We start from the raw sequence: 27686 nt of genomic DNA, 5'->3' as shown, positions 1-27686 counted from the left end.
GCAGTTGTCTGAAAACTTTATTAGTTCAATGAATCACATTTATGTAGACACTAATAATTATAATGTAAATAAGGCAGTCAGAGTAATGTAAAATAGCCCATCACATAATACTCAGTATGTCAATGTTATTACCACAGTGTTACAATTACTGAAGTTTAATAGAGAAATATAAGACACACACAGAGAGTAATTGAGATAAAAGAGCTCAGTAAATTGGTATAGTACTGCAGAGAGTGATGAGCCACACTTATTAATTTCAGCAATTACAAACCTACAGAGCAAGTTCTACTTCTCTTATCCCAATGAATGATTGTGTTAAAGCAAATAGTCCACACTCCTAATGGAATTCCCCTACTTCATAAAACTGGAAGGTTTGTTAAACATCCTGCCTGGATTTTCTGCAGTGCTGAGCTGCTTGTACTTGAGTGTTTTCTTCTGCAGCATTATTTGCAGACTGGGAAATTCCTTGAAGTGCTGTACTCTGTACTTTGAAGTGTCTGTCATGAGAGTGGCAGACATGCCATCAGCCAGCCTCAAAGCTAAGGACCTCCACAGATTTTTACAATAAATAAACCAGTTGTTTGTTGTGTTCCCCTTACTCTAAAAATACCTTTCCTTTACCATCCCTGAAGTTAGCTCATGTGTTCCTGCCCTTTTGAGTAGCTTCTTCAAAGGGAGGTAAAAAATTGATTTGCTGTCAAAACAGCATTAAAAAAGAAGAAAAGAGAAAGAAAAAAAAAAGGAGAAAATAATCCAGTAAGATACAGTAATGTTCAAACCTCTACATGTCAAGGAGAAAAGGTAGGGCAGATATTTTGTATAACCAAAATAATTGTCATTATAAGGAACAGGTCAAATCCAGAGAAATACTAAAATTTTAGCAAGAAATTCAGGCTGGTGGCCCCTTGGCATGGTTTACATCAGACATTTCCTGGAGAATTTCCATTGGAGAGGGACAGAGAGGGGCTCTGTGTCTGAGGAACAGAGGACTACCTGATCCAGTTGGCTTTGGAAGTCACCTGGATGAGATTTTATGATATGAAAATGCACAAAATGAAGTGTTGGTATGGTAGGATACTGAGCAAAACCCTTGCTGAGCTGCTCCTTGCTGAACTTGCACATCCTGGGAGCTCTCCTGCTTGTACAGGTGTCTGTGACTTGTCTAACAGTCCCGTAAAAACTCTCTGGCCTTATTACACTACTGCTTTGTGATTAGTTACCTGGTCTTAAAATAGTATGAAAAATTAGGGCGACCTAATTTTCCACACAGCCACAACATCCAGCAATTAATTCTTCTGTTCCCAAAAAAAATTTCTTCCTACTAGTTGCAGTAGTGTTCTTTCTGTGGCTTCTTTTTCACACCATCTTCCTTCACCCCAGAGGACTGCAGAGGATTCTCAGCTTGACTGCTCCACAGAGCAGCAAAAAGTCTGAAAAGTAAGCATAAGATTTAGTGTCTCAGCTGGGAGCCAAGGGAAAAAATAAATATGCAGGTATCCTGAGATGCTTCAATGCTTTTGATGAATGAAATTGTGCTGTGAATGAAATGCTTTCAAAGAGAGAAGGAAACCATTTTTTAAATGCTTGCAAGTTCAATTTAGTAATTAATACTTTGCATAGATATTACTAAGGGAACAGTTAAAGCTGAGTGAGGCCAAAAATTCCTGTTCTGAATTTGAACTTTCACAAGCAATTGGAAGCACAATTAAAACGAATTATGTGCAAGTGATAACAGCTTGAGAATTCATTAAAGTAGAACCTCAAAATCTTTTGATTTGAAGAACCTCTTCAGTATTGCATTTAATGACTTTTGCAGCATTCTTAGGATTTACAGTTTGAAACCTTTAGACTCTGGGAAAGATCAAAGCCCTGTGCCTGTTTAACAGTATCACCTATGGGTCTGAATAGAAGGAAAAAAATATGTAAAGCTGGGAGAGGGAATTACTGCTGGGACATAGCTATGCATTTTCCTGCCACTGTAGGAATGCATGGATTATCAGTCTGGGTCACTTTGTCTCTGGAAGAAATTCAAGAATTCACCTAGACACCTTGTTTTTCCAGCTGCTTTTCTTCAAAGGTATCCAAGTGAGTTCTGCCAGCATAAATCTTTCCATGAAAGAGCAGCATCTGCATCCTGGCCCATAATACTCACAGGCTTTTACAGGCTGCTTCATGGGAGATGAGGTGTCCTGTCTGAGGAGGGGAAGAAGCAGTGTCAGTTGTCACAGGGCTCCTCTAAAAACTGTAGCCAGGATGAGATATTTCAGGAGCACCAGAAGAACTTCTTGCTCTTATGAGAGGTGTCTTTATGTTTCTCTGTGTCAGCTTAACCAGAATGTGGTAGCACAAGCTGCTACTGAGAAAGCCAGATCTGTCAAAAGAAAAACTATTAAGCACTTCCTCAAAAGCATACCCTATATCTCTTTTGATACAGACCAATTCCTAGGATTTAATAGAGTAAAATAAAAAGGTGAAATACACTTCATATTAAAGCAGAGTCAAAATAAAAAAAGGCATTACAGTTTCTTAAATGAGCTATTTCAAGCCTGAGAGCATTTTCCAAATTGCATTTCAGATACTGAAAATCCAAAGTTTTTTCACACTGGTTCATATTAAAAGGGATGTAGAAACCCTGAAATGTTTCATATGATGGAAATCCTTTTCCCTCACTAGCTATACTTTTATCTTTTTCTCCTCCCCTTGCCCCACCCCACCCCCAAAATAACCAAAAACTATAAAAGGAATCCATGATGTTGGTCATTGAGGTATTCATATAAAAAATTAAAAGGAACCTCACCTTTCTATAATATAATTATGCATGATTTCCCTTTAAAGTCTGACCCAGTATCTGCTGACTTCAAAGAACAGACCTTTTTTGGATGAGACTAGTCACTGAAGAGTTTGGATGATATTAGTCACTGAAATGCAGACTCTGTGTTACCAGACTCCCTGACACAATTACTAGCTTGAGCCCACAGCAAGCTTTACAAACTACCAAAGCATTATGAAATTACTGTGGTATATTATCTTTTAAGTACTCAAATCTCTTCAAAATTCTCTCTGTTATTATGAATTATATATAAAAATACTGTTAGTTCATAATCAGGGTGCAAAATTTATACATAAAAGAGCATTTATTTTTTGAGGAACCTTACACTAAGTTGAAAAAAAAAAAAAAAGAAAAATCTGTTTACCCATAAAATGAATGCATCAAACATTCAGATATAGAAGAAAACGTCATATATGCAGAAACTTACAACACTTGCACAGACAAGAAATTTCCTCTAATCTACTGCCAGTTTTATCAGTGTTATGTTAAATGATCCTTTCCTGCATTTGCTTCATTGACTCCTAACAGCATTTGTCTTTAATTCTGAATTGAAATTACGTTAGCATGACAAACACGAGAAGAGAATTCTGCTGGGAATTATTTATGAGAAACTTGGCAGAGCAGCTTTTAACAATACCTAATCCTGGAACCTTAGCCATGACCTTCATTAACCAGAGAAACATCCCCAATTACTAAAAAAGACGAACTTGAAGCACCAAATTTTACCTAAAATTATGAAAAACAAAAGAAAACAAAGACCAAAACTAAAGAAAAGCCAGGGAGAAAAGGAGAGAGGAAATCTGTAGGGGAGAAAAACACCAGTTTCCAAACCCAAATAATTCTTGAAGCCAAATTCAGGACAAAAGCCCCAGATGTGAGGTGACAGGCTGCTCCCCAGAGGTTAGGTCAGGGACAGTGCCAGTGCTGCCAGCTCAGGAGGCACTCCGTGCACCGGGGCACTCTGTCCTGGCAGAGGGGTGGCTCTGGCAGAGCACAGAGTCAGAGCTGCCTGACCATGCAGTCCTGCTGGCCTGTGCTTCCCTGAGGATGTTGGGCAGGATGTGCACGGCTGCAATTCCCAAGCAGGCCCTCCCCCTCTCCTTTTGGAAGAGGCTCAGAACAGATGAGGCTGGGGCTGTGTTTTCCTTGCCTGTGACAGATTTGCACAGTGTCATAAACTTGCTGTGCCTGATTGTTTTCCCTCTATCAAAAGAAAGATGTTGCAGGACTGTCTAGAGTACAAATGAATCTCTTCCCCATATGTTGCTATTTATATTCACATCCACTTAGGACACCCAGCAGACCTGGTTATGGAGCAGGTCCTTGTTTCCAGCTCCTCTTCTGCTCATAAACATTTAAGTGCAAACAACTGGTTATAGCCACGTCTGCACTTAAACTGCTCGTTGTAATTTCACATCAGCTCCTACTCCATACCAATTTTCTAGGGAACATATTTCAGAATCTGCTCATGTACTTTGTGCAGACTGTGTAGGAAGCAGCTTAATCTAAAACATCTGCAGCAAGATGAGATGATCACATAAACATAACTTCTTGCAGAGGTTCTGCCCATAAACTGCAATGAAGTATGTTTCCACTGCATCAGCACAATCCTACCTTTGCATTTACCTTTTATCATCCAAATGGAGAACAAAGGAAAATAAAATACAAGAGGAAAAGTCAAATTCCCAGGCACATAAACACTACGTTCAGACAGAAACTGACAAAGCTCTGAAAATTATGTCCCTAATCTGAAAGCTGTTCAATAAACTACATTAATTGTCACTGCTGAGTATCTGTTTATGTGCCTAAATTCCCAGTAAGCCATATGGAAAATTACTTTCCAGTGTGGAATCGCCAAAGCTTCACACACACAGTAAACTGTTGCAGAGTAAGTCAATAGTCAGTGAGCTACAATTTTCAGAGCCTAATGGATTCAATAGACACCTAAGGGATATCTCAGCTCCAGCAGCAGCATTGTGCTCCATCACATTACCCTGCAATAGAAACGACTCACAACACAGACTCCTAAAAGAGGGTATAAATTATCCTTGTAGTTGAGATTTACCCTTCAAGGTCAGTATCCATACCCAAGCAATTTCTCCTCAATCCTGCCCTTCAGGCACCTTACCAAAAGACAGGAAAGGTGCTCCACATCAGGCATTTTTCAGCTCTGAAGGTCCCTACATGCAGTTTAATCTGCCCATAAAATACAGTACAGAAACAGCTTGCCATCAACACACAAATAGCTTCTGTCAGCAAACATGTTAATTACCAAATTTGTGTTCCAAGACTTCCCATGTTAGTTCCTTAAAAAAAATAAGGACATAAGCTGTTTTCTCATTACATCATTTTGAATATGAGAATGAACACAAGTCCCAACAACAGTTTCAGGCACTAGAGAAGGGCATATAATAAAGATCCACCTAATAGCTGAAAAATCTCACAAACAAAAGAATTCCTTTTACACAAGAAAGTGCTCTCTGAATGGAATATCTGCTAAACACTTAATGCATGCCCCTGGAAGTCAGTGGAGCATTTAGATCCCCTCTTAGCTTGTAAGATTTTATAAATAAAAATCTAGTAAGTTCTTGGGATTTGTAGCCTTCTATCTGATCCTTTCAGTCCTGAGTGCTCTTCACCATCCTCATTGGAACATAAGCAGAAGAGTTATATACTTGTATTCCTAAATGCAGATGAGTATTTTTCCCTTTATTATGATCCACCAAACTGGAGTAGGATTCCATAAATAAACTACTCAACTCCAAACGAACTGTAGTATCATGAGTCAGAATATCAGAGACTGGTGTAAATGCAAGCATGTCAAAAGTTGAGCTTATCTGGTGATAAGCTATCCATTGGCTTCTATCATTTTAACCAATATTAATTAGTTTTGGGGGGCAATATCGTAATTCCAAGAAGACTATAGGAAGTAAACTATGCTGGCTTCAGCAGCTGAAGTAGCAAAAGGAACAAGATCAACAGGAAGCAAACTTGGGGGAAGAAGGCTCATTTTCAAACCTCAGAACTTGGTTCTATGCCCAAGATTAAACTGAGGACACAATAATGTCACCCACTCGTGAATTCCCTCCTTCCAATTTTAAGAAGCCTAGAGTGAAATAGTGATAAAACCCATGGATGATGGGAATGCCTGTGTTTCAGGTGGTTGTGCAGGAGGAAGAACACTGCCCTGTGGTACTGGGCTCAGCCTCAGCTCACAGAGTGATCAACACTCCTGTGCTTGGTGCCCAGGCAGAGCCTCCCTGGCAAGGAGAGGTTCCTGCACACACAGGCACCAGCATGTCACATCACCACAGGCATAATCACTGCCTCTGCACTGGGGGGAGAAAAAACTGTGAGAACAAAACTGGAGGCCAAAAACTGCCTAGAGCCTAAACATTGGCAATGATTTCACTTTTCTATTTAGGATGGAAAGGAAGGTAGGAAGTCCTATTATGTGCAGGGAAGGAGCAAAGCCCTTGAGGCTCATTGGTAAAGACTATGAATTGAAAAGTACTAATTTAACACAAGGGTAGTAAGTGGAATGATGGCATCTCTTCAAATGAATTCATACATTAAGAGGCATTTTACATTTTTAAGGGAACATTCTGTTGTTTATAAAGAAATTATGAAAACTGAAAACCTCTGAGTAAGATGTTGTAATTGGATTCACAGGTTATCACTGAATGCTTGTGTTAAATGAAGAAAATAACAGCTACAAAGGTTTTGAGCCTAAACTGAAAACTATAGCAAAGTCAGTTTAGTTCTTGGCAACTCTTCTAAGGACACATTGACTAATCTCTGCCCACATGAAAGAAGAAACTAATCTTGGTGCCTTCAATAAATTGAAGCTTTGGTTATTCAAAGAAGGTGCAGAGAACACGGGAGAAATGTAGATTCTTTAAAAATGCCAGGTATTTCCTTCTGCACAGTTACTGTGCCCCACACAGTGAATGCTGGATGTGATGCTCACAGTATAGGGATGAGAAGTCAGACTAGGAGAGCCCTTTAAATGGAGATATACCTTAACTACATTTTAGGGGACACGGGAGCACAGGCAGCTGGACAAAGCAAGCTTTGTAAGAGTATTCTTTTGCATTATAGCTGTGTATTTAATAAGGCTTCATACTTACCTTTACTGTAAATTAGTATCTGTATCAAAGTACCAGGCTGTTTCCCACATACTTCTTGTTGCTTTTTACTTTGCATTTCTCTTCTTTCATATTCTTTTCTCCAATTGCTTGTCCTTTTCCATTGCAGTGTCCCCAGTGACATTCTTGCAGTCTTTACTTGCATATCACAGTTCATTTTGTTTCCTGTTTCTTTTCACCATCACCATAAAATAGATACCTATCACGTGGCATTTTACTGCTCTGCCTAGACTACTAAATTTATTTTATAGCTGAGAAATTGGCACAAGTAATAAATAATTTTCCGGTTTCCTTGTGCACCTTTGTTGTCATCTTATTTCAAAGCTCTCATACCTTCTCAGTGATTCCTCATAGGCAGCTCCTCACAGCACTGACCCCTTCTTCTTCTCCACAGCCAACACCTCCATCTCTCTCCCCACCCAGCTAATAGCACGTGTCTTACTGGACACAGCTGTGGCCTGTTAAGGCAGGCTTGTTCCTAATCTTTGGTGATCAGTACAGCTGCAGCTCCTCAGGTGTGAGACTACCTTCTGCACTGTCTTTATTTTCTTACATTCTATCCCTCCACACACCTTTAAAGTATGTCTCACTGCAAAAACCAGAAAAGAGATCTCCTGCCTTACTGGACAAAGCCCTAATTTGAATGGTTTTCTTCTCTTTTACAAAACTGAAGGAACTTTATTACTTTTAAAATATTACATTATCAATTTTAAATATAGCATACTCCCACAGAAATAAACATACCACTTCTTCAGTGAGAGTTCTGAAGAACAGTTTTGGGAGGCCTTTCTCTCATTCCCCATGGCCAGGCAGAGCTGTCAGATTCTCTGCCAGTGCTCAAGTTAGTCAGTGAGCACGCTGGCACCACTGCCCTGAAATGGGAGTTCTGTTACAAAACTACACTCCTAAATCCACTCCCACCCTTTTCATACAGCAGTTGAGTTTCATTTCTGTGGTTTTCTTGTCTGCATTAACTTGTCATGCCGTGCCCCAAATTAGACATCGACCTGGCTTCCAATGCAGTCTCTGCAGAGGATGCAGAAGACACAGAAGTGTCTCACAGAACCCACTGATCACGCTGTGATTTATTAAGAAATAATGAAGAAACTGATTGGCATTAGTTTCAAAGTTTTTAATCAAACCCTTTGAAATGGATGTAATTGGATTGCATGATATTATAAGCTAGCAGATTTAAAGAATTCTTTAACTTTGGGTTATATTACAAAACATGATGAAGATATTTATTAAAAAATAAATCAAGCAGCCATTTCTCTGTTTGTAAAGGCAAAACAAGCATGTTAACCACTTTAAAAAGCTGAACTAGCCAGCTTCATCACCTATGTTGTGAATTAAACAACTGTTTACATATGTGACATTCTCACTACAAGTTTTAAATCATATTTATTCATTGTACAGCAATTCAAAGTGGAACCACTGACTGAAAATATGGAGTCCCTAATCAAAACCATTTGTAGACAATTGGTACTAAAGTAGCTTTATCAAGAATTTATCAGTGGGAAAAGGAAATTATCTAATTATCTGGTCTTATTTATACCACCACATTTTACTGGTTAATCAAATAATAATTAGTTTTTTCATCTGAAACTTTTCTTGCTGAGAATTGACATGTGTGGGTATTAAATAGGTCTTGTTTCATGGCAGTGACATATTTTATAGTGCACAAGGAACTGTCATGACTTTAAATTAAGCTTTCATGGAATCTAACTTTTCACCTGAGCCTGCACAGGGTCATGATTTTTTTTATGCCTGTATGAAATCCCAAAAAGAAAGTAATTTTATTTTGTAAATGAGCATTTATTCCTCTTAAAGCAAATGGTTGACCTTGTTCATTACCACAATTACTGACCTAGCCAGAATTAAATAAACTCTGCATTTAAATATTCTGTAAACAGCAATGAATAAGGGCACATAACAGCAATTTAAATACATCCATTTTGGTGGAGTGAGTATTATAAAAAAGAGACTTACTTCATATTAGAAATAATTTCCTGCCCAACTCAGCATCTTTGCATTGTCTCCTGTGCTTATTTACTTTTCATATCATTAACACTGTGACTTTGCCAGATCTTTTTTTAAATGATAACATCAGCTTCTCTCAGCCAAGAATCTTATATGACATAATTGCTTCTCATATTTGAACTTTTTGAAAATTATTGTCGATTTGGCACATTTCTGAGGTGATGCTGAGGACTTTCTAGACATCCAGAATTAAAATACACTTCCAGAAGAGCACTGGTAAGCAGCTCCACCACCAAAGGAAGGTTCCTAACTCAGCTGGTGATGCTGACCAACACTAGGCCAGCAAGTCCCTCCAGGGGACTTCTGAATTCTGTGGAGATAGGCAGATTCTGTCAAACTGGAAGCTGGGAACACTGAGGGTTTCTGGAATAAAAGATGAGGAAGAAGGCTCAGCAAGCATTTAGAAGCCCTCAGAAACAACAGCTACTGAATAAAAATATTATAATGTCACAGTATTGCTATTATGGACACTGACAGGGATGTGCACTGATTCTTTCTCACCTTCCCTGAACCCACGTTGTGGCTGTACTATCACAGCCAAATGCATCCTGTAGGCAAGTCTGAGTGTCTGCTGCTGAAACCTGCCTATTCCAGCACAGTTTGAGGGGCATGCTGCTCACTCTACATCCCATATATTCTGTTTTACAACATCCCTGGCCAGAATCAGGAAATCAAAACATCCCCTCCTGCATTTGCTGCAGGGCAGCTGCAGTTCAGGCTGCTGTAGCAATGTGTAGTCAAGGTCCTGAAAACCAGCTGCTCTGCATTAGTATCAAGGCAGGCTCTTGTTTGGGCACTGTAATCAATGCAAATGCATCCTGGGTCGTTCTGAAAATAGCCATGGATGTGTGGGAGTACAGAGACATTAAAATCACCCTTCTTAAAGTCATCTGTAAATTAGCTAAGATAAATACAATCAAAATCTAACCTAGAGTTTCTGGGAAGACTTTGCCTATGAATGTATTTCATGTTTAAGTCTGCTGAATCCACTACAGAAATTGCATAACTTTGTTTTGGGACCTTATCAGGTGGTCCAAATTTCCTCACAGCTCAGTTGTTGATTCTATAAAGTTATTTACGTGCTTTAGACATCTTGATGAGAAGCCCAAAGGCAAAAGCCAATGTTCCTAGGCTTTCTATAAATATTAACAGAGAGTGGGGACAGTTACAGGACGTGGTTCAGAGTAACAGCTAAATTAGGTTCAAAAGGAGCATGAACATTCCCTCTTCCTTCGTGACTCTCAAAATTTTATTTAGATGGCACAGTCCAATACTGAGGAAAGACAGGGGCCTTATGATATCCCTGAACTTTCAGAGATGCCCCAGGTACTACAACAGCTCTCAAAATATGGTAGCACCAGCCTAGAGCCTTTTATAACTTGCTTATGTTGCTTCTGCACAGGTGGACTCCTGACATCTTCCTGAAATTCTTCTGGAGTTGGTGATCAGAAGAGCCCTGAAACGTTGCAACATCTTCAGAGTGGTTTGCAGCAGGAGCCCCAGGGGCACAGACCCACTGCAGAGAACCCGGTAGGGAATTTCCAGCGGCCATAAATGATCCTCACTCCCTCAACAAACAAAAATCAAGGTCCAACCAACTCAGCCACAGAACAGGTCTGCTGTTCATAATTTAGGGAGCAGGAAAATGCTTCACTGACAGTATTTTATGACCTTTGAAAAGACAAATGTCTATGGTCCCAGACCTTCTAGCTGCTTTATATGATAAATTCCTTGACAGATTGCTCTGGAAATTTTGTGCTTGGAAAGCCAGGGCTCTTGTTTTGGAGAATCCTTTGGGGTATGACAGTGACAATGCTTTTGTAAGCCTGTCTCATTTTATCCTGCATTAAGAAAGGGTCTAATATATTTCAGGGCACTGTGGGGCATAATTGCCACTGCCTTTTTTTCTCTGACTCTTTCAAAATGAACAATGTTACTCCCATACCTCCTCACATGCTGTGCATCATTAATGACCATCCAGGCCACAGCTGTATATTTATGGTTTCATGCTGTCTCTCTGAAGTCTTTGCTTTTTAAAGTCATTCAGTCTTCTCTTGAAAATGTGAATAAGAGACCAGGTGATTTGCTCCCAAAAATAATCGCATTCTGCAAGAAGTCTCCATGCTGTTTTTTTATACACAACTCTTACTCTTACCTCTAAGGACAGAAGTACTTTTTTAAATCCAAGAGTTAAATCAAGGCAAAGACAGGAAGGTGATTCAACCATGCACTCACATTAGGATGAGATAACTCAAGGCTTTCATACTGCAGGATAACTATTTCATTATCTTTTGCTTGCAAAGGAAAGCAGCAGTTCTGATTAAACGCTATTTTATCTGTGCTCTTTGTAAGCATAACTCAGTGAAGATGCTGGTGTGATATGGCTGAGTTTTGAAGGCTTGTGCTTAAGAGCCATATATCTTTAAGGCTTGTACCTTCCGTGGATTCTCTCCTAATTAAGAACACCTGTAGAGGCCTGACCAGACCCTGTGGTTTGCAGCAGAACTGCCGAAGGGCTCTGAAAAGGCAGAAACTTTGTGTTGTCTTTTAACCTAAATTATAACAGGGTTCAAGCCTGTGCCAAGCAGAGTAAAACTATATAATTTATGAGCCATGAGGGCAGCTCTGGGCCCCTCTGAGGTGATTTTTATCAGTGCAGTAGCATAAACAGTTCTCCTTTACTTGAACATTGGGAAGAGGGAGCAGTGGAAGGCCTGCAGTATAAAGGGGATCCAGCCTGTGCCAGGACCTCTGTAGCCCACGGACAGCCAGGTAAGTGTGTTTGCACTGCTCTGCTTTTTGAGCAACAGCTGAGGAAAATTGTGCACTGTGCTGAGGCTGAGCATGGGCTGTGTGCTGTGGGACTGCAGGAGCTGCACTTCAAGGCCAATGATTTGCTTTTTGCTGTTAAAATTTTAAGCTTGTTACAGAGGATCTGCTTTGATTCATTGTCTGCCTTTGTCTTGGAAGGCTCAGTTGTGCCAAACCTCACCAGTGGTGTAATAGAACTACCCACAGTATTACAAACTGCACTTGGCTGTAATGATGGGTTTGGACCCTTGCTCTCTCTGGGTTTTGAAGTCATATTCCTATGAGCAAGCAGGTGTTACTTAAGGACTGGTCCTTGGGTCAAGAGCAAAACTATTAGATATAAGGAGAACATGTAACGAATTTTTTTTTTTGCTATGTATTAATAATGCAATTATGTATAAACCATAAATGTTAGTTTGTCAAAATGACAGTCTAGAACAGAGCTCAATCTATTCATGTTTTCTCTCAGGGTTTGAGGGGCTTTAGGACACTTAGATAATAAGATATTACTGCAGCTTTGTGTTCTTTTCAGCAAATAGTACGCACAAAGTGGGAATAGCCTAAAAATATCAGTTAACTGGAACTAAGGCAGTGTCCAGCTGACCCACCTCCAGAAACAACAGACAGACTCCAGGGACTTCTGGCTTTTGTTTCTGTCTCAGAAGGATTGGGTTTTGTGGTGTGGAGCTTGGGAGAGAGGAAAGGGGGGGGTTTGTTTGGTTTAAACTGACATTTTTAATCTTTATAGGACACGGGACACCTTGAAAATCTTAGTGCTATGTTTCCTTATTGCATATCTCCAACAAGAATAAAGCCTTTGTTGGTATTGGTTCCTGATGATTAAAACAGCTACAGTTGGTGTCTTAATTAAAAAAAAAAAAAACCAAACCCTTTGAAGTTGCTCTAATTTTTATTTTCTTTGTAATGTTACATGCAGAGTGCTGCAGAAGGAGAGCTGGGGAGGTACATTTCAGGCTCAGCTTGCCAGCTGCAGCAGAAGGGAACTTTGTTATTTAAAAGCTTTTTCTTGATGAAAAGCTAGAGCTCTGCCCTTGTTAAGCACTGTCAGTTGGCACAGCTCTCCTGTGCTGCCCAGTCATACCCCATTAGTCTGGGATAAGAAGAATTTCTTGCTAAAAGATTAAGAGGGAGACTCCTAGAAATGTTTTACAATGTTATATAAGAACTGGGTCTGGTTGTAGGCTGTCCTTGGACTTGGAACAACCAGGGTCACAGTTCTAGCCTGAACATGAGCTCGGTGCTCTCATCTTGAAGCTGGTCTAAATTTTAAGCCATTATGGTCTGTGATTGCCTCTGTAGTTTAGATTGGCACAGTCTCAAAGGAAGGTGTTTCCCTGCATCTGGAAAAAAAGCGGATGCAGCCAATGGCCTTCTAAAGCACGCTGCAAGAAAACTACAACAGCTTGAGGCATCATGTGTAGGTTGTTTAATTTCTTCAGCATAATTATCCTTCTAATAGGTGTGTGCTAGTACCATAATCCTCCTTTCAGGATTCCACTAGAAGACTTCATGCTTGGCTAGTTCAGGCCAATGACTTCCATTGGCTCTGTACTGTTCTTTTTTTGCAAATTTAATGTAATGGGTTTGTACTGTAAACAGAAGATCAAGGTCAGATTTCTCTTGTAGGACTGGGCATCAAAAAAAGTTAATAGTTTTTAATTCTCAACTTGCAATATATGAAGTAGTTTATGTGATGCTGATAGTATTGCTCATAGTGTGATTGAATAATACCATAACTTTACAGCAACATCTTCAAAATATGCATTATAGACAGAGCCCAGCAGGCTGTGTATAGGGGTTTGGTATAGGTCTTTAGGTTGTTTTATATAGGTCTTCATTAACCAGGCAAATCTGCTGGTCAGTTCCCAGGGTAGGTGTAGCTCAGGAGTTTTCCATACTCATCCAGCTGTCTAATGTCTGCCTAGACACTGCTTATTTCAGGATTACTGGGTTTTTACTCATATCATTTTTGCCTGACAGCTGTGGTGGTCCTAGTGTTGAGAAACACATAGATCTCTCCAAATAACCTCTTCTCAGCTGATTTTCTGTACTGTTTGCCTTTAAGACACAGTGGTGCTCAGATAATTGATTTGGAGCCATTCATAACTAAGATCACTGTCTACTGATCTCTACCAAGATGTTCTGAGGATTTTACACTTCAACAAAGCCTCTTTAAAAGGCTCAGTGTGCCTAAAGTCAGATCACTGTGTGGAGCAGTTCTTGTCATGGGACTGGACAGTGGAAGTCAGCCAAAATCTTTCACTTCCTTCAAAAGCTTCTGTTGAGTGTCCTCTGTCTTGACTTGGTGCTGGGGGCACTGTGTGTATCTTGTTGCTGTGCCTGTTCTCCAGATCAAACAGAATTAGCAGCTCATCAAACTGAGCAAACAAGCTCAGAAAGCTGATGGGAGACCTCCCACCAGGATATGTGCTGTAGAGAACATGCATTCTGTAATGTGAATGGGCTGCACTCAAATGAGAAGATAATGTCTGTCTCAGATAAGTGCAGTGTGTTGCTGAATGCAGAGATAAGCCTGCACTGGAGCAAAGCAGGGCACATGAGGCAGCTGCTGAAACACTGCTGGGAGCAGACATCAGGCAGGTATCTTCACACAGCCAAGGTCCCTGCAAGCAAAAGTAGTGCCATGACCTAAAAGGCCAAGAAGCCATGCTGAAAATAGATGGATCTGTGAATCATCAGCCTGAACCAGCCTGCACTCTGAGGCAGGAAGGGCAGTGGGAAACCTGAGAGTTGGGTGTTTTGCACTCCTTGTCTGTAAGGCCTTCAGGGCAGGGGATCACTTTCTGTGCTGGTGGAAGATCACACAGGAAGCTTAACAGTCAGTTTGAACACTTCCAATTACTGACCAAGCACACTCCAGTCAGTTCTAGTGGCATAGCAGGTGGGAACAGTACAGCAGGGAGTTTGGGGAGGTCCATGAGGAAATGTCTGTTTTACTAGAAGGCAAGCACAGCAAAAGTTGTAATCCTTATCTTCACTATCATCGCCACCAGCTGCAATCTGGAGAGCACCTGGAAAAGCATATTTGCTCATCCCATCACTTCTGGTGGACTTGGCAGCATTAGCTTTGTGGTTGAATTCAATCTTAAATGTCTTTTCCAACCTAAATGATTCTAGAAGATGATCTGGATACTTCTATAAAGATGATATTCTTATCTAGCTACACAACTGGCCACAATCACAGCAGGTAAGAGTCTGGAAGATCAGGAAATGGCAGTATGGTTACCAGAGAAGGCTCAGTGCATCTTCTGTTGGATTTTTGTACCCTGTTTAATCCTTAGAGAAATGAGATTAAATACAGCAGTGGTTTTTAGCTAAGAGAATTTCCTGGATGGCAGAAGGAAAAGCACCATTAGGAAGGTGTGTGAAATCAGGACAGGCTGCTAGAACAGAGCCATGTCTGCTGTTGATGCTGCTGCTCACTGAGCCTCTGTAAGGCAAAGGAAGATCTGTAAGATGACTGGGATTGCATATGTTCCTAGCCTCAAAATCTGGGGAAAGAAGGCAGGAAATATTTGGGGTAATGGAGGGAGGTAAACCTATTTTGTACAGGAATGGTATGTTTGAAGAACAAGCCAAAGCTGGGTGCTATCAGGTGTGGAATACACAGCACCAGGAGGCATAGCTTTGCACAGCTTGGGGTTTTCTTCAAAAGAAAACAATGGACAGCTGTCTCCTGGGTAACAGGAGAGGGGGAAATGGTGCCACAAGGACTAAAAATAATCAAATCCAAAGTATGAATTCTGGCTATGCCCATTAAATTCTCAATAAGCCAGAAATAATCAGGGCTTAGGTGACAATCTTATTTAGGGGACAGGGTTTGCTTATGCTCTTAGAACTGACTTAAAATGTAGCTGGGTGATTGCTGAAAGGTCTAGGAAAACTGAGAAAAACTAATTGTATTCTCTGTAAAACTTCTGTCATACTCAAGACAAATATTTAAATTTTGAAGAATTTTCACAGATTTCTTCCCTCCTTGGGCACTTCTTATATAAAGCTGCTACAACCCTTTCTCTTTATCAAGATAGAGGTTTAACCCTGCAAACTTTCTTTACTCACTTTCCCTTTCAGCTAACCATAAAATTCCATGTGTGTGATGTAGCTAGTGTGTTTTATGGGATCACAGCCACACCATGCTAGTAACTTTAATCTCTCAAACTCTTTGGAGCTGCCTTTGGAACACTGTGGTCTGTGCTCCTTGGATGTTTCCACTGATGAACATTTCTTATTCACATTCAGCTGCAGCACAGTTCAGCAGGAGCTGCTGTGGTTTTTATCCATTATGCAACAGAAATGTCAGTGTGCTTCCCTAAATGTTAGTATGGTTTAGGATTTCTTTTTAATCTGTGCTAATTTGGGGGCTACTTGGCATTAATACATAGCTTGAAAAAGGGAATTAGTGACTCAAATATTGTTGCCAGGTTTCTGTGGTTGACTTTTACCCATAGAAAGCATTAAGCAATTAATCTCAAGGTCTTATGTATGGCAAAACAAAACAACCTCTCAGATGTGGCTTACATTTGTTTCAGAAAAGCTTTCATTGGAGATGAGGAATTTGAAAGAAAGAAGAACAGAATATTTATAAACAATAACTATATGACAAAATGCTTCTGTGAGAAGAGGCTAAAGTTAGCATTTGCAAGACTTTTACCTGTGTTCTGGGTATTCTCAAGCACAGGTAAACCATTTGATAAGTGAAATGAAAGACCTTGTACAAATTGTCTACAGTCCTTACATGTGTATTTTTATAACATCTTTCTGAGAATTACTTTTCTTTTTCCCAATAAGATATTTTTCTCCATTTGAGAACATTTGATAGACATATCTCAGGTGAAAGTTGTGATTGAAACTGGTGCCAGGTATTGTACAGATTAATTTCATTGCCTCCAGGGAATGCTGTACAGGGGCTGTACAGCCTATGGCCATCCCCACTGAAAGTGACTGTCCCTTTAGTGGGAATAGGAAGCCACAGAGCACCTGCAGTGCTGGGGACATCTGATGAGCAATAGCAGTGTGCAGAGCTGAAGCACTGGAATGCTGGGGGTTTTCTCATGCTGCAAAATGGAACAAACACACTGGAAAACAAAAGAGAAAGAAAACAAGATCTAAATTTATTTTAGCTCTGCACCATCTAAATGTGTTGTGTATTTATAATTATGCAAGCCAGAATAATCCAGCTACAGAAAAATGTCCAAAATGTTGGATTACATAGGACAGTAACTGTTTGCTTGCCTGGGACAGGTACCATACCTTCCCATATCTTAGGCTTCCTCCCCTCCTTTTGTGAAATCCCCAAACTTTGCCTGAGACCATGCTGAGTTCTGTAAATCTTCCTGAACCAAATCACATCAGCCTCAAGTGCATTTTTTAATAGGTCAAGATGACCAAGTGCCCTGTAGAAATGCAGATTGGCCAATGACCAGTGCAAAAAGCCAAGGCTGGGTGGCCACACAGCAAGTTTTCTGGAAAAGTCTTCCTCCCTGATTGATGCCATTCCTTGCTGAAAATCAGGATGAACTCTGTGTGACAACATACAAAACAACAGATCACCAAATTACTTGAAATAAGCAAAAGTTTGATGATACAGGTTGCTTTAAAAATATACCTGTGCCTTCAATGCAAGTGCAGCTCTCACATACCCTCTTTCCATCTGTCTAGGTGCATATTCCAACCTCATAAGAGATTGAAGCATTGCTCTTTTGGGGGATTGGGTTTTTCTTCTGAGAAATTTGTGGGAATTAAGACAGAAAATGTTTGAAAAATACCCTTGTTCTTAGTGGGACATTTCTTAATGGTGATAGTTCAGAGAAATCTTAGTAGAGTGTTATCATAAGTGTAAAATGAATCCAGGTAAAACAGCTTCTGAAAAGAAGGTAGCAAATGTTTTTGGATTTTCTGTCATGAGGCATGCTTTCAAATCTTTGTAGGGGAAATCAAAGAGACTGGGAGGAAAGAACCACCAGCCAAATACTTTTGGTGTTTATAACAGGTGTGCAGAAGATACATAATTTGCTTCAGCCTTTGCAAGTTTCATTAGGATGCAAATACAAGGACCTAAATAACCAATGTTTTTAGAATTATATTGCCTCATTTGTCACAGTTTTGGAGAGATTGGACACTTTTAACCAATTTGGTGGCAGAGCTTTTAAATTTAGTGAAGTTCCCCAAAGTTTTATGGGAGCTGTTGTATGAGCAGGGAAGAGAGTTCCTATAGTGAGTGCTAGAGAAGTTGCCCGTGGATATGTTTGGTGTTGCCCAGGCTGATCCTGACAAGGTTTGAGAAAAGCTGCAGGGCTTCTCCCGAGAAACATAAGAAAGTAGAGTAGGAGTTGCTAAGGATGTGAGCCTGAGGGCAAGAATATGGCTTCTCTCCTTCCAACAGGATTGCTCTGTGCTGATAATGGAGTAATTTTTAAAACAGCTTTTTGCAACAGCTCACTAAAGAGCTCTTCTCCTCTCCTAGCTGTTCTACTACTATTTAACAAAGTGGAAATTTCATTTTTCTTTTTCTGCATGAAGCAATAGACCTGGCTTTCTTACAGACTGTCTGCACCACACTTTCTTCTTTAATACACATCACCCAAAGCTCATCTGTGTGGTTCCCCAAAACCCCTTGCCTACCTTCATGTCACTTATTATCATAATCTCATTTGAAATGATTGGTCTCTGTAGTTAAACTTTATTTTTATCCCCTTAGGGATCTTATCTGTCCTACACTTGTGGCCCCATTTCCTCTTCTGGCGAGCCCCTGGAGAGCTTTATGCCTTTCCATGGAACTGTTTACAAGCTGCTTTTGAGGGCACAGCTGTCACTATAAGACTAAAACTGAATCCAAAATCAACTAAATATAGCTGTTCCACAGGGAACCATCTTTACTGATAAGGCCAATAAATTACAGGAAAAAATAGAGATCTAGAACATAAGTCCTGTACAGCCAAGACCTGAACAATGGCTAAAACCAAACAAGGTTCAATACAGCCAGGGAAAAACCCAACAATGTGCAAACAAAGCAGTGCAGTTCAGGCAGCCTTGCCTTTCCTCCTACCTAGGTGAGATGCAGTCTGGGCTTTTCCCTGCTCCCCAAAAGGCAGGATTACTGCTGTGTGCACACTGGGGGACACAAGGAGGTCAGGGCTAGAGTCAGTAATGTGCCACACCAAATCCACCACTAGCTGTGCCAATAATGGGCATACAACACAGGAATCCCACAACTCCTAATTCTTGATTTAAAACTGGGATCCTGTGATGAAGAAACTCTGTAGTTTCCCCCTGTTTAATGGGATTTGAGGGGGGCAGGAGAACAGTAAATGAAGAGCCAGCTTTATTTCTATAGCTGCCATTTTCAAACTGTATGGAAATGAAAGACCTGCAATGACTTTGGCAAGTTGTGGAAGGCCAAAAGTCAGAAAAGGCACTGTAATAGAGGTGCTAGGGAAGAACAACAAGCTTCAAGATGCCATGTTCCAATAAAAGTTGAGATATTGATTCCAATATTGATCTGGGATAGGATAGATTGAATTACTATGTTTAAGTTTAAAAGTAGGCACTCATTTGCATATTGTTGCTATTAGGGTAAGATTTAGAAGACAAGAACTGTACAACCCATTGTGCTGTTCTCTCTTTGTTAGCCTGCAGAGTGAGAAGGATGCTGGGGTTGGATATCATTTTACATTCTTCTTAATGAAGTGTAGAGGTCTCTCATATATTTTTAAGTCATTAACATCATGGAAATAAGATTTTCTACCAAAAAAAAAAAAAAATAAAGAGCAGCAGGAGAACTTCCAGGCTCATTTTCTACACAGTTTTTCATGGGACCTAGCTAGTACAAAGGTTGCTCCCAACATTATAAGTCAAGTACCTTGACTTTCATTTCACGTGATTCCTCTTCAAAATATTTTCTGACCTTCTGCTCTAAAATCAAAAATCTTTTTCCTCCTCTTCCTGAATGTCACACAATTTTATGAATTGTTCAGGTTGGAAAGGACCTTTAAGATCAAGTCCAGAAAAATAATATTCAAGAATTTAGGAAAAATGGACAGGCTGCTCCTGCATTCAGTGCCTGCCCTGGTCCAAAATTAGCTCCACCAGGAATGTCCATCTCTTTCACTTTCTAGTTTGAAGAGCCAATAAGTGCTAGGAACTCTAAGGAAGCTGGGCACAATCAGCAAGTGTAAACCAATTCCACAGCCAGATACTTAGATGCTGGAGCAGGAGGGTCCAAATGGCATTAATGAGCTTCTATCAAAAGTTTTAACTTGGCCAAACTTGGATGGATTTTTTCTTCTCTTGAAAGAGCACAGGATCCCTCCTTGACATGTTCCTTTCATTCTCTCATTTTGTTTTGTACATACAGTCTGCTCTGTGAGACACAGAAAATTGTTACCATAATTCTTGGTAAATAGCTAGAACTGGCAGAGCTTTACACACAGCCACACTCTTAAAAATAGAAGTCCAAACTCAGCCATGTACTGGGCATGGAATGTTCAAGCCCAAATGATAAACATTTATGTGCCTTGTGAGAGAGGAGTGATGAGCAAGCACATTAATACATTTTAATATAGAAGCTTTGATATTAACCATTTTAGATTAGGCTTTATCTGTTGTGTTCACTTGCCTGTTATGAGACTGGTTAAGTGAGAGGGACAAATGAGATTTTATTCTTGGAGGGTTTACATCTTAGCATCTGAAATGCAGGATGCTTTTGAAGAGTGTTTGGTACACCCTGGAAAACAGTAAAAAACACTGTATCTATTCCTCTGTAACTTCATATCAAATATTATTAATCTTGTGAAATAGTAATAATAAGATTTTCTTTCCTTCATTTTGGTTCATCATCATTAATAAAATGTATGTAGGCCAAACTAGATATTCATTGACAATTGCATAATCTTATAGAGCTGCTAATGGCTTAAAAAAAGCAATTATCCTCTCAGTCTCTTTTCTTTTTTTCTTTTTTTTTTTTTTTTTTTAATTAATGAAGACCTAGGAAAAAGTAAGTTTTCAGCATATTCTTGGCTGGACTTTTAAAGATGACAAGATAAAAGTAGCAAAAGCTCTTAACATTAGTAAAGGAAGGTATTCACCTACCAGGCCACAGAATTTATCAAATGAGTGAGCTGAATATAGAGGTGGAAGAAATATGGAGTACCAGATACTCTGAAATGTGATGCTGCTGGAAATGGTGCAAATGTAGTGGAGGTGGTGAATAATTAGACATTAGTTAGGTATAAATTCTTTGTGTTTTAGAAGTGATAGCACAGAGGCAGGAATCAGCTGGAAGTACAGTGCTGGGTATATATTCCTGTGCAGGTTAATCAATAATTGTTTTTCCTAATGAAGTCTCCAGAGGTAATCCTGCTGGCCTGCACAGCACTCTGTGCACAGTAACAACGAGTCTCAAGAGGGCCAGCACACCTTGTGCCCATTTGAAGCCTCCAGGTTTTTGTGTTCCTCAGTAACATGGCTCCTTATACAGCCTGGCCCATCAAGAGGTTACAAAAGCTCCCCCATTACTGTTTAGGAAGTGAATTTTCTGTAGAAATGAAAACAGGATGTAAACTAGCACATGTTCTGCAGCACAAAATGTGCTTCCACTGAAAATCCCCTGTGGGAGTGTACACAGATTTGGGCCAGAGGGAATCTTGATAGATGGAGCAGTTAGTTCCCCTTTCTCTTTCCAGTTTCTCTGTAGGACAGCAAAGCTTTGTGGGGTCATCTATCATGGCAGATGCAGTGGGGAGGAAAGGAGATATGGAATAGATGTTTATTGTAAGAACTGAGTGAACATACATATTATCTCTAGCACTACAGCATCCCATTTCCTGTATTCAAATATTTATTAACATTACAACTGAACCACAGATGTTCAGTTTAAATGTTGGTGTAAGGAAATTAGAAGGCTGGAGTGAATAATCTCCCAGTCTACAAGTTTTAGGGAAATAAATCAAGGATAGTGGAGAATGAGGACAAAATTGGGCCAGTACAAAAGAGAGTATGGGAGTTACACCCAGACAACATTCCAGGAATCTCATGCAGAGCAGGAAATTACCTTGAAGGTCTTGGGGCCCCTTCTGTTCCAGTGAAGTAATGGAAATGGACATGGAGAAGTATTTGACCTCCTTGACCTACAGGTGACTTGAACCTTGCTATTACTTCAGCTAGTGGTGATCTGCTGACATGAAGCTCACAAAAGATGTAACAACACGGTCATGGCTCAGAGAGAAAACAGATTTCTGCAGCAGGAAGGGAATCAAGATCTTCAGGGGTGGTGGCACTGATGTTCAAGGGAAGGACAGAGACCAAAACACAACAGAAAAATGAGAGAGCACATGTGAAAGTGACCTGATGATGATAAAAGCAGCCCTCTAGGTTCACATTAGAGTCTACGTGAGTAAACACAGCAGTGGAAGAAATCTTACCAGTGACCAACTGAAAGAGCAAAACTCTTCATCAGAGCCTGAAACAACTACAAAAAACAGAGCAGTTGAAAGTGATGTGTTGGCACGTGTGAAATCTTGAATTGTTCCTTCATTTTCCACCCTTGTCAGTCAGATTGCTTTTCTTCTGGTCTTGCTTGCCCTCTCTCCCCTTCCCAGTAGAATTCCTTTGTGGTCACAAATAATTAGTCAAGTTTCCTCAGTATCAATCCTCTCATTATCTGATCTTCTTTTAATCTTGCAGCTGAGAAATTATAACATGGCAGGATATCATATGTGTAGGGCTTCTTCTAATCATGGTTTGGGGGGGGACTTGGGGTTTTTTATGGGCTTGGTTTTTAGGCTGTTTTTTTAATACAAGGCACATGCAGGTTATCCTGTCTCACATTAGTTCTGCTCGGACTGAACCAAAATATTCAGCACTAGATAGTGGCCTGATCTGAGCACTGCTGCTTGCAACTGGCTTTTGATGGTGTCAGTGTAACAGAGGAGAACAAGCCTCTCTCCAGAGATGTATATTTACATCATTAGCCTCTAGACAAGCCAGCTGAGATCAGCTCACTCTTTCTTTAAATACTATGGTCTGTACAAAGCAAGACCATAAAACCTTTGCAATATGAAGATTAAAGACAAACAGCCCTTAATTAATGTGTTGAGCAGCAGGCTGCAAGTTGAAAATCTGACGTATGAGAAAGCAAGTCTTTGTTCACAGACTGGCTGAACTGTGGCTTCAGCACACAGCAAAATTACAATCTTTCACAAATAGCTGTCTGCCAAATGACTCACAGTAATATCTGCACTGACACTTTTTATCTGGCCATGTAGTCAGGTAGTGCAGCTTAGACAGAATCTCTGTGGAAAAAAAAACATACTGTGACTTGGAAGAAATCTGCTTCCATTTAGAGGCACTGATAGCATCCAGGAAACTGAATTGACAAATCATTTTATTGACTCTTCAATGTAAAACTCAAATGAGAACTGAAAGTCTTAGAGCATTAGAGAAATAAATTCTGGTGGTTTTTTCACTGAAACATGGGACATATTGTGGCAGCACCTCAAGAACAGGCTCTGAAGCTTCCCAAGACCCAGTATGAGTTTTATGGTCAGAACAGGTGTACAGGGAGAGCTGAAAGTCATCTCTTAAGCTGAAAACTCCTAACTAGATGGAGTTCATTTCCCTGTTTCTCTCTGCAGTGAACAAGGCACATACACACATTTTACACTCCACGTTATAAATTTAGAGAAATGGCATGCACAGGGGACTGGGTACTGAAAATCCCACACATTTAGCTGGGGAACAGGTGGGCAGAAACTTGAGTCCATAGGCTTTGAAGAGTTCCATGCATGCTTTATTTTATGCAGATAAATAATCTTGTTTACTTCACTGAGTAACTCCTATGTAAAGCTCTGTAAATCTGTGTGTGCAAGTAAAATGCCTTCTGCTGATCCTGCAGGGACTGTCTGCCCCTGTTGTAGGGCACAGCTCCCTGCAAGCCTGTATCACTGCCTTTAATCCTCTGTGTCTATGTGCCTTGTTATGTGACAGCACTGCATCCCTGGGAGCATTCCAAAGCATTTATCCACTTCTGAGAACACTCTATGGCTGACCTAATGGTAAGCACACAGAAATGTGGAGAAATGAGCTGCTGAACTACAGGTTAAAAGATTTAATAAACAGGAATTTTCACAGTCAAGTTGCAGTAAATATTGTGAGTCTTCAGTAACAGCAGATTGAATCTTACTGTGGTGTGAAACCTAACTGCAGAGTAATTTAAAATATCATGAGGTACCATCAGCAGTAATTCTTGCTAAAGGTGCACTGGAAGAGGTGAATAAAGTTTAGTAATTGGGCCTTTACTCAAAATGTAAACATATGATGTAACAGATTATAGACATAAATAAACCTGGATCATGTTACTTCTTTAGAATATTAACTGAGGTTAACAAATGCTGCATGAAGAAAAAGAAACACTGTCAGCAGTTTAAAATGCATTCACTGCTAATCTCGTGACAAGCATACAACCAACCCCAGCTGGACCTGGGGCTCTCAATTGTGTTGGCATTGTGATTGCTGGACACTGAATTCCAGGCCCATCTCTCTGCTGCCGTGCCATAAAGGAGCAAATTTTATATCAAACTCATAAAGCATTAGTCATCCTCCAGATGTTAAAGAATTTTAGCAAGTGACGTGTGAGTTCAGAAATCAGGATGAATAAGGTAGGAGCTTGGAAAGAAATAAACTTTAAAATGCCTTCTGGCTTTTTGACTCCAATACTTGAAGGAAGGAAACAACAACAATCACATCCTGTTCTGTCACTTAGTCATGTCAAGTGCCAGTAGCCATTACCATTCCTTCAGCCTTTCTGTCCATATTCCCAGCTGTTCCCATCATTAATTAAGCCAAACATGCTGGCTCTATTTAGAACCTCTGTAATTATAATCCAGCTCTTAATACCAGTAATTGATCACACCTGCTTGAAATTCATCTCTCCACTGGAAATGGTATTGGTAACCAGACTTTGCTTTTGATTTTTGCTCTTGTCTCTTTCTATATCTATTTGATTTGTTTTATGAGCAGCAATAATTTATGGATATGGGCTGAAAAGTAAAAGTAATTTTAAGTGTTGGGCAGAAGAATTTAATTCAAGGAACGGAATTTTCAAACTTAAATAGTGATGGATCATAAGGGTTTTGTGGGTTTTTTGTTGTTCTAAGTATTAAATGCTCCATAATATTTGGTTAATTTCTCTATTTCACAGATAAAGTTTTATCAAGAAAAGTTAACAGATCAAATAGTTTACAAAAGTATAATGACCAACTGTGTTTAGAATTGCTCATTATCTGTACAGCAAAGTGGGAAACTCTGAGGGACTAGTTTCTAAATTAACTACCTGAGCCATGTGCTCTAGCAAAGCCTCCAAGAAATGAAAAGTATGTTTAATCTGGTAATGACTTTTTTGATCTCTTACTACCAAAGTGACATAATTAGTGTTGATTTCTGGAAAGTTTCTCTCTGAAATCCACTTAACTTTACTCTCAATAACATGCACAAATTCTCCCTTAAACCTCTATAGCAAATGTAAAGGCTGAGATTTTTGAGTCCAGTAAAGCTCAGATGCCCAATGCCTACTGAAATCTAGTTGTAACAAATGGACTTTCACAAAAGGCCTAGCCCAACATGTTGTTTTCCAGTACTTTTTAATTAATTTAATTTTTAATTTTAATTAAAGACACATTTTGACTTGACTGTGGCTATGACTGCAATGACAGGAAGCAGTGATGTTTAAAATAGAACTCAATAATTTATTGCCAGCATTACATCTTCCTGACACCTTGAAGATCCTCTTGTCCCCCACCCCCCATCTGCTGCAGCTCTTGAAAAGAGCCAGAAGGATCAATGCAGAGAGTGGCACCTCCAGCCTTGGGCCCATCTCCCAGCAACTGAGGTTATTAAGTTCTTCTCAAGCTACAGTGAATTGGCAGGGGGCAGCTTTCCATATTCAGCATCAGAATATCTCCTGTTGTACCATACTTCCACCCAGGCCTGCTGAAGGTTGGGGTTTTGGGTTGGGATGGGGTTTTTGGGTTGGGATGAGGTTTTTGCACTCAGCTTGGTTGGTACTGCAGAGAAGGGATAGCCATGGTCAGCCAGTGTTTGAACACCTCAGTCATGTCATTAACTCACATCATTAGCTTGCTTTTCTAGCTGGTGTGGGGGAAAGGTTTCCTCTGTGCTCTGTATCCAGCCTCTCTTTTGGAGTCACTGTGTGGTGCTGGTGCTGTGATATTGATGCCTCTTACATTATAACTTATTCTGCCATTCCTAGTTTTTCTATGGTGGAATTTTTTGGGGTTGGTTTCCATTTTTTTTTTCCCCTTAGTGATGCTGGCTTGCTCTCAGCTTTGTTGATGGCCTCTAATTAGCTATAGGTTTTCAGTAGCTTTATATGGACCTACAGTTAGCTTGGACTCTAAGCATCATAATTCAAAGTATTCTATCCTTAGCTTCTCAATAATGAGAAGCTATGTCACTTAATAATTATTCATAATATTGAGTAAACCTGGCAGTATAGCCACTCACAGCTTCTTCAAGACTCTCCAATAAAAATAGCTTTATTCTTTGTAATTTTGGGGATGTGGTTTGGAGGTTTTGAGTTGGGTTTTTGGTTTCGGTTATGTTTCAGTTTTGTTTGTTTGTTTGGGTTTTTTAATGATCCATCTGATCTGTTGTTGTTAAATCCAGATGATGCTGGTATATGTGATAGCAACTGAATGTTAGTGAAGCTATTTGTGTTTTTACTTTACTTTGTTTCAGCCCAGCATCACTATGAGCTGGTAGTTTTCCCACTTATGATCACAGATGCAGAGAGTTAATGCAATACCCCCATATTTTCCCACTGCACTTGGGTGCAACTTGCAGGTACTTTCCACACAGTTAATGGTGCCCAGTTCTAAGCAGAATGCTTATCTTCAACCCATCATTCAGGGCAACTGTTTTGAATGGCAAAGCTTCCAGCATCAAAAGAAATCATGTGCATATTTGTGTGTGGCCATCACTTGTTTGCTGTCTGGCAAACACATCTGTATATGCCATATTACATCAGTTTTTGTGTTTAAACATTCCACAAAACTCTCACCTAACAATGATCATGAGCTGCAGAGCTCCCATCCACAGCTAAGATCAGCACATCTCATAGCTGAAGAGTTGCTCAGATTTTGTTTGGGCCCATCTCAGAAAAGTCCATGCTAAGAGAAATTTTCCACCTTTTTTCTGCTGCCACTCCCCCAGAGCATTTACAGTGTTTGCTTACCTTGGGGCTCAGGAGGGAAGCAGTCTTTCCAGCCAAGCTGCTGTGTTAGCCTTTATTCAATTGTTGGGAGGAGCCATAGTTATAACTTTTACTTTTTTCCTAGACTGATGACTTCCTGGCTTTCCTTCTTTCTTTGTTTCTTGCTTACAATCCCAAATATGTGGTTTTGGATCCACTGAAAGGTACAGAGGGCTTTAGAGGCCCATGTAGCAAAGATTAAGGACACTTCAGCAGACTTCAACTTAGGAGCTAAAGAGAATAGCAAAGGTTAATCAGGAGACTGCTTTTATCAAAAGTTTTCTAGTCTGCACTGGTGAAAGTCTAAAACATATAAACTGATCAATAGCTTTAAAAGCTGGATGTGTTTTCTTGCTTTGAAACTTTTTCCAAAACAGTCCTTTCCAAAAGCACAGGATAACTTGGAAACTGCAGACAAGCTTCCTAGAGCTCCATCCAGTCCATAGCAGAGCTAGTACTTATTCTATCTTCTTTCTGTTTTGGACATGCTAGAAGGAGATTGAGAGCCTAAAGAAGTTACATTTCTGCAGAACTGTCAGCATAATTTTCT

The 27686-nt window shown here is 40.0% G+C and overlaps 1 protein-coding gene and 1 long non-coding RNA gene across 4 annotated transcripts in view; one reads left to right on the top strand and one right to left on the bottom strand.

Moving 5' to 3' along the window:
• Positions 1-27463, bottom strand: LOC132330710 (uncharacterized). Of its 3 annotated transcripts, none has more exons than XR_009487402.1 (3): positions 27119-27463; positions 2153-2371; positions 1-1430 (listed from the first exon to the last, which is right to left on the bottom strand). It is a non-coding gene; the product is annotated as an uncharacterized LOC132330710 (long non-coding RNA). The 3 variants fall into 3 exon arrangements; XR_009487403.1 differs by lacking the exon at positions 27119-27463 and adding an exon at positions 6961-7435; XR_009487404.1 differs by lacking the exon at positions 27119-27463 and adding an exon at positions 3662-3920.
• Positions 11653-27686, top strand: part of SLC39A10 (solute carrier family 39 member 10) — a 72144-nt gene continuing 56110 nt past the window's right edge. The window contains exon 1 of the mRNA XM_059853392.1: positions 11653-11790. The gene's annotated coding sequence lies outside the window, so the exon portion shown is untranslated. The remainder of the gene's footprint in view (positions 11791-27686) is intronic.

This window comes from Haemorhous mexicanus, chromosome 8, assembly GCF_027477595.1.
Source record: "Haemorhous mexicanus isolate bHaeMex1 chromosome 8, bHaeMex1.pri, whole genome shotgun sequence".
Taxonomy (NCBI): domain Eukaryota; kingdom Metazoa; phylum Chordata; class Aves; order Passeriformes; family Fringillidae; genus Haemorhous; species Haemorhous mexicanus.
This window is presented reverse-complemented; position numbering and strand designations above follow the sequence as displayed.